Here is a 7354-nt window from a genome sequence, read left to right on the forward strand (position 1 = left end):
TATACCAATAGTGCATAGAAATGGCAAAAGTAAGATTCTTCTCTAAATGAGGACGCCGTGTCGCCAAGGATTAGGGAAATAAAGATAGACTTCACCATTGTAACGTTATCTTCTGGTATGTAAATCAATCTCCGAAACGGAGGAACTTAGAATGGAACGATTTGAAGCGATATAAAATCGACTCGGTAGCGCAACGCTTTCTGAAAACACTTAAAACGTTTATTCGTTAAGAACTGCTGTTGAGATATGCTCATATGTAAGGTTTCGTGATCGTGCTTCTGGGCCTATTTCGAAGTGTGAATGTGTTTTCTTTATTATTTTAAAAAGCAGAATTTATCGTTTTCACGCTACTACTGATGGAATGTTTTGATCGGACCTTCTAACAATACTGCTGGGTGCCGAAAGAATGCTTTTGTACGTTTACAGATTGATTGATTGATTGATTGATTGATTGATTGATTGATTGATTGATTGATTGATTGATTGATTGATTGATTGATTGATTGATTGATTTGTAATCCCCAGAGATTGGTGGCAACTTGATTACGAAATAACTAGACAAAAAACTTCAAGTTAAGATTTTCAGTAAGCGGGCTTTACTGCAGTAAGGATACGTAAAGGAAGTGCACTTCCAGGAGAAAAGAAAAAAAAAGTGATTAGTGAGGCTTTACAAGTCAGCAGCGCTCTTATTAAGGATGAGCTGGATTGTAATGAGCGATAACAGGGTCTACTAACCAACGGTGACCGAATGCGCGAGAACAGGGTACAAACAGAACAACGTGATAAGAATTTTAATACGCGGTGTACGCACCATTGGACTCCGAGTCCTCGACCGACACTAGTTTTGCTATGGGTGGTGGCGCCCCCGGACCTGCTGGTGCCGCTGAAAAAGAATTTTTTTTTTTAAAGTGTAAGCGGCGTGTTGAAATGGCGTTTTCTCTATTTTCTTGTCTTGGGCAAACATCTCGCGTCACCTAGAAAAATGAAATAAATTAAGAAGCGTATAGATTAAAGTAAGATTATTTTTTTTCTCACAGATGTGCTGAACTTGGCAAGCAAATTGAATCTAGAATTAAGGTGTTTTCTTTTTGTGTTAAATAATACGCTGCATAACTAGGATGAAGAAGAAAAGTTAATTTAGATCGAGAAGTGCAGGCTTTCGGTGTTAAAGTACTGAAACACCAGTGTTCTTTATCTGGTGTCTGTTCCTTTAAGGCGACTAATTTAACTCGAAGATATGTGCGGCATGAACCTGCTACAGCACTGTACGCACGATGGTGAAGCCGTGCTAAATATACATAATACGCGCCAAGGGTCTTTTTGTTTTTGTTTTGTTTTTTGTTCGTACGAAATAATTGATTTTGCCGCAGTAAGAGCACTTTCGAAAAAGCTAATCTTCGCGACGATACAGTACATGCTTAGGAAATGGGGCTTCGCCGCAGTAAGATAACAGTGAAAAAAAAAAAGCTTGTTTACAGGGCGGTGTTGGCGATAATTGCCTACACATTGTATTATATTTTTGTTTCAGATATATAACAATGTTTTATTTTTGTTTTAAAATATTAACTTGAGCTGCATTATAAGGTTAACACATTTCCAAAGCCGGACTGTAGAAGAGTGGTGCCTGCATGCAGAGGGTTGCAATAAGCGCGGAGTATTTACTTGAAGTACACACACACGTTCTCACGAACAAAAAGAAATAATGAAAGGTTATGCTGGTGCCGCATTTTCCTGGAGCGCGCCGTGACGACAGCATAGTGAAAGGTTTCATTAACCGATACGGGCCAAGCAATCTTCTAGCAGCGCTTACCTGATGTGACGTTCTGGTTGACGTCTGAAAAAGGAAAGAAAAAAAGAAGAGTGACATTAACAGGCAAATTGCTATAGACGCCAAGCATATCGCTTGTCGTAGGACGTCGCATTCTTCGCCATCTTTGCCTTTATGGTATCCCTCCTAAGCCTGTTAAAAGCGGACGTCCTCGAATGGCTTTTGCGCATTCCTGTATACATAATCTAAATGGTTTGACTAAAGCACGTCAACATGGTGCCCGACTGACTTATCTGTATACGTTATAACCTTAACTTTTTAAGGAGGAAGCCTTAGGTGTCTCGTCAAACGCGAAAATTGATCGTCGGCGTCAACACGAGTGATGCGAAATATCTTCACATGATGACATCCCCATATTAAGTCATCACGACGTCATATACTGTAAAAATTTGTGACGTCATCACGTGACGTCGTCGCTTGGTCAAAGGTTGGCTCATCACGGAGGCCGTGCAAAAGCAGGTGAGTTGCAGAAAGCATGCAACGCCGCCAATCTTCGAGGCAGTGTAAAACCACGTTAGGCGTAGGAAGCTTTCGGAAGGGGGCGGGGAAAGATTAATACATTGACTGATAAGAAGAAAAATAAGATCTTCGGGTCGTTTTGAGCGAACGCATACGGGACCCTTTCAGTTTTTATCCGTGCCCTTCTTCGAAAATGTTATACCCTTACAACAAGAAATCCGTGAAATTCTCTATATATTCCATCGTTACGTACAATTACGGTGCCTGGACTTGATCTTGCGGGGTGTTCCGGCACCGAAAACACGTCAATTTAATTGCTACACTGATGGTGCGACCGCCTCTTGCGCCATCCTCGACGTAATGCCAATACCGTCGAGAAGCTAACTGGGCGTCAGAAGAACGCCCGTTCGTGCAACGTGTCCATCGCCGATACTGCATATGATCGAGCCCCAATATTCAAGCGTTCTCCCTGTCGAGTTCGAAATAAGCCCAGAAGTGTATACACGTAACACTTCGCAGACACCAATTAATCGTGTTTTCGCGCGTGCGACTCTTCAGTTCCCTAGTAAGTTGCAGTGGTTGCCTTCCTGAATTCCTTGTAAGATGTCCACAAACCAGGCCTGCCTTTTGCGCCGTGCATTCGCGCTATAGCAGAGGCTCCCATGTAGTTTTGACAAACTTAGAAAAGAATAACGTCAACGTGTGTGTATTTGTGTTAGCTACCCACTGCATATGACATCTGTCGAAGGAAAGCTTGGCAACATATGACGAGGCAATGTCCTCGCATTTCGGCAAAACTCGCGAAAGTGGAGTTCCCCGTCATTGCAAAAGTCGCCCCCGTAAAAAAAAAAAAGTCATTCATGCGTGCTTCTGCTTGCGGCCGCGTCGACCGATGTTCCGCCCAGTCGTAATTACTTAATGTTTTGTTGCCTCTCAAAGAACCACCTAACAGCGCGGAAACAAGGCTTTTTAGTGGTATACACATCAGAAAGGATAACATTTAGGAATGCAGAAATTACGAGGTTTAACCTATAAGGCCTTTAATTCAGTCGCTTAATCATGGTTGTTAAAAATGAACACCACCTAAAAATGATTTCACGGTGATAAGAATGGCTAGAAATCCTTTGAAGAAAGGCTCAAGTCCATAGGTCGGCAATAAGACGAGCTCACTCACTCACTCAAGAAATATATTTTGCTCTGAGGGCTCACTTGGACTCAGACTCGCCAATATTTTCCTCAACCAGACTCACTAGGACTCAGGCTCACTAAAATTTTCCTGAACCAGACTCACTCGGACTTAAACTCACCAAAATATTACTCTCCCGGACTCACTCAGACTCATTACTCATGGCCTAATCTGAGTCTGAGTGAGTCTGAGTGAGTCGACTCATGAGTGAGTTTGCCGACCTATGCTCAAGTCTCACTGGTGTTCTAAGCAGTACTAAGCGTGCTCTAAGGTAGGCAAATGCTGCTTTGAGAAGATAAGACCACTTGTCGACACGTTGGCTCCACTGACACCCCGTGTTCCAATGAATTTTTCATCATCTTTTGCTCGTAACTCGTCTGTATACGTACCGAGTCGCTTCTTCATGAGAATGGACAGACCGATCACTCCGCCCACCACCATGATGACAATGATGACGCTGCATACGTAGACCACCGAATCGGGCACCACGGGGTCCGTCTTGCTTCCGCCGGCTGCCGCCGCAGGATCAGGAGCGACGCTACTGGCGGCCACGCTACTCTCGGCCACTGACGACATCTCCGTCCTGCGAGCGTCGCGCGCATTCTGAACACCGCGATAATACACGTCTACGCACGACGAATGCGACATAGCAGTGTGTCGCATTTTGTAGCGCATCGCAATAGCTAGACTGTGCGATTTCCCGGTTACAAAGTTCCTACTCGTTATACCAATGCAAACGTAACAAGAGACAAGACGACAGAGGACCGAGTGCTGCCTGGGATATGAAAGGTAGTAAGCGCTGCTGAATCCGCTCCTGTAGATGCACGAAGAAACACCGTTCGCGATTTGTGGAATGCGTAGATGAAGTGATATGCTCCGTTCAGCTTACCTGTGGGGAAATATATATGGGCCAGACGGGCCGGCGCCTGGATGTGAGGCTGAAGGAGACTGATGTCAGGGCACTTGACATTACGCTGCCGGGATTGTGGTTGTAGTCCTAACTATGAACGGGCTTCTGCGGTGTGCAAATGCCGGGATAAGAGTGCGTGAAACAATTTAAGCTCGTGAAATTAACGAAGCTGGTTACTCGCACGTAAGCGCTCCTTTGATCTTGCCGACAGAAAAAGAACATTACATTTTATCGTTACATTAGATGTGAATGTTATGTTCTGGACTGGATGACGCAATGACGCACGTGTTTGTGCAAAGAGTTTTTATGTTTTCTTGTTGCTCCTTTTGGGCGACACCTTGTCCGATATTGGTTTTTAAATATGTAAGCAAGCGGACCCAAAAATTAGCTGCTAGTTGAAGTCGGCACTCTGTTCTGTGCCTTCTTGGTCTCTTGGTGTACGTTTGTGCTAGTATATGTATGAACTATACATCAACAACTAGCCTGCTAGCAAATGTTACTGGTTACATGCACGCCGCGCTTCCTCCTTCGCCCTAAACGTATCAGTTATCTGTTTTGGGGCAATTTCCGTTCCGCTGGTGCGAGTTGTAGGTGGGTATAGAGCGGCATGCCACCGTCACCTTGTTGGCCAGCAAGGTGACGGTGGCATGCCGCTCTATACCCACCTACAACTACCAACTACCAACAACTACAACTACCAACAAGTCCCAGAGAAAACCATCATTCGTATATTGGGTATGTGGATACAGTCAAACCGCCATGTCAATCACACACTTGGCCTCCTTCGTACCACCACGCTACAGGTGGCCAGAATGATATCGGGGGTCGCCACTCGTCGCCATGGCATGCGTGAGGAGGACACTCTAAAACTCGTACGTAGCCTCGTAAGTAGGGTGACATACAGTTTGCCTTACCAACGGCTAACCAAAAGCGAACAGGACCAAGTAGACGCAATGCTCCGCAAGGCCTACAAGGCGGCACTGAAGCTACCACCGAGCACTCCCACAAGCAAGCTCCTCGCATTGGGTCTCCACAACACCTATTCAGAACTTTGCGAAGCTCAACTAACCACGCAGCTGCAGCGGCTTACGCTAACACCAACAGGCCGCGACCTGCTCCTACGCCTCGGCTATATCAGCCAGCTTCAGGACGTTGCTCGCCGCAAGTCCATTCCCGACCACCTTCGTACCACATATAAAGTCGCCCCCATCCCCCGTAACATGGATCCACGATTGCATCAAGGCCGCCGGGAAGCCAGAGTGGAAGCCCTCGAACGAGAGCATGGGCACAAGAACACCACGTACTATGTTGACGCCGCCAACTACGATCTCGCGAACACCAAGGCAGTAGCCACAGTCGTGGACCACACATTCAAAGAACGTACCAGTGCTTCCGTGCGGTGCCACAACATCACTGAGGCTGAAGAAACGGCCATCGCGCTCGCTCTCGCCCTCGGTTACAAACATCAACGATCGCTCACTGTTCTGACGGACTCTCAAGCGGCTTGCCGCAACTATCTTAAAGGGCGCATCAGCCAACCCGCCCTCAATATCCTCCTGAACGCTACAGACACTGGCGAGCATTCCAGTACACACACACCCCGGATTTGGCATCGGATCATATGGACCCCGGGTCACATGGGGCTGGAGGGAAACCAGGCAGCGGATAGGGTAGCTCGAGGGTATGCGAGCCGAGCACCTTTCAACTCCGCTTCTGAGGAGCCCGTTCCCGTCCCTTGCGACTACTCGGCCATCCTAAACCATTGCAGAGGACTCAGACAAACTTACTCCCTACCACATCGAACATTAAATAAAGAAGAATCGGTCAGCTGGAGGCAAATTCAAACCTGCACGTTTCCAAATTTGCACACCCTCAGTAAAATGCATCCTACTGCATACTCTTCTTACTGCCCATGGTGCCCAGCAAAAGCTACCCTGTACCACGTTACGTGGGCATGCCAGGCCATTACAGCCTTACCCCCGATACAAAATCCCACAGCGGAGCGATGGGAACAGCTGCTGGCCAGCGAGAACCTGGATGATCAGCTGAGTCTAATTGACCGGGCCCGTAGAGCGGCTGCTGCGAGCGGAGCCCTGGACTGAGGGCCCCCCCACCGCAAGTCAAGAACCTCCGCATATCCGGAGCTTCTCCGCAGAAATTCTGTCAATAAATGTTTTCACCACCACCACCACCGTCACCTTTTCCCTTTCCCTCAGTGCGATGCGTTTGCATCCACTGCGTGAGACTAGTTTACCAGTCTCGCAAGTATCCCTCCCCCCGCCCCCCTTTAATAATCTAATATCGGTGTCACACGGTCACTTGATCGCGATCGTGCCTGATCCGGATCGAATTTCTTGATCGTGATTGGCTCCCTTGCGTAAGCTACAGAAGGGAGCCAATCACGGTTGAGAAATTTGGTTCCGATCGGGCTTAATCGCGATCAGCAGTGCACCATGTGACACCGGTATAAGGGGGACGCCATGTCGGCCCCATACGTTCACTCGGTCGGACCTGTTTTGTCGCTTAATGTGGAGCGTTATGGCGACGCAGATTTTGGCTGTAATGGTGGTCTGATGTTGCCAAGAATCAAAGGCAGGCCGTTGTGAAAAGTACCCCATCGCTTCATTTTCATCTTTACATCTATTGCGAAGCTCGATTTCTTTCGGACTCAACCAACGAAGCAGGGAGGGAGGGGGGGGGGGGGGGGGTGAGGGTTGCTGCGGTGAAATTTCACCATCATGGGGTTTATAATAGAGGATAAAATCAATGTCAAAGTTTCATTTTTAAATTTCGCGCCGAAATGTCTGCGCTGACGTCACGTACTTCAAAGCGTATTTTTTATGTGTTGGCGACATCGGCTTAACTAAATTTCCTGAAAATTGCTATGTTAAGCCTATGGCCCCCTCAGAGAACAATGTACTTCATCTTTACTTATTAAGAACTACGTGGGATCTAGTATACGCCGTCAAAA

The 7354-nt window shown here is 46.9% G+C and overlaps 1 long non-coding RNA gene across 1 annotated transcript; it reads right to left on the minus strand.

The window, feature by feature from the left end:
* Positions 1-811: 811 nt before the first annotated feature.
* LOC119385101 (uncharacterized) lies at positions 812-3992 on the minus strand. Its single transcript, XR_005182088.2, has 3 exons — positions 3863-3992; positions 1811-1834; positions 812-883 (listed from the first exon to the last, which is right to left on the minus strand). It is a non-coding gene; the product is annotated as an uncharacterized LOC119385101 (long non-coding RNA).
* Between the last annotated feature and the right edge of the window lie 3362 nt (positions 3993-7354).

The sequence above is a fragment of the Rhipicephalus sanguineus genome, chromosome 3, assembly GCF_013339695.2.
Source record: "Rhipicephalus sanguineus isolate Rsan-2018 chromosome 3, BIME_Rsan_1.4, whole genome shotgun sequence".
Lineage (NCBI taxonomy): Eukaryota > Metazoa > Arthropoda > Arachnida > Ixodida > Ixodidae > Rhipicephalus > Rhipicephalus sanguineus.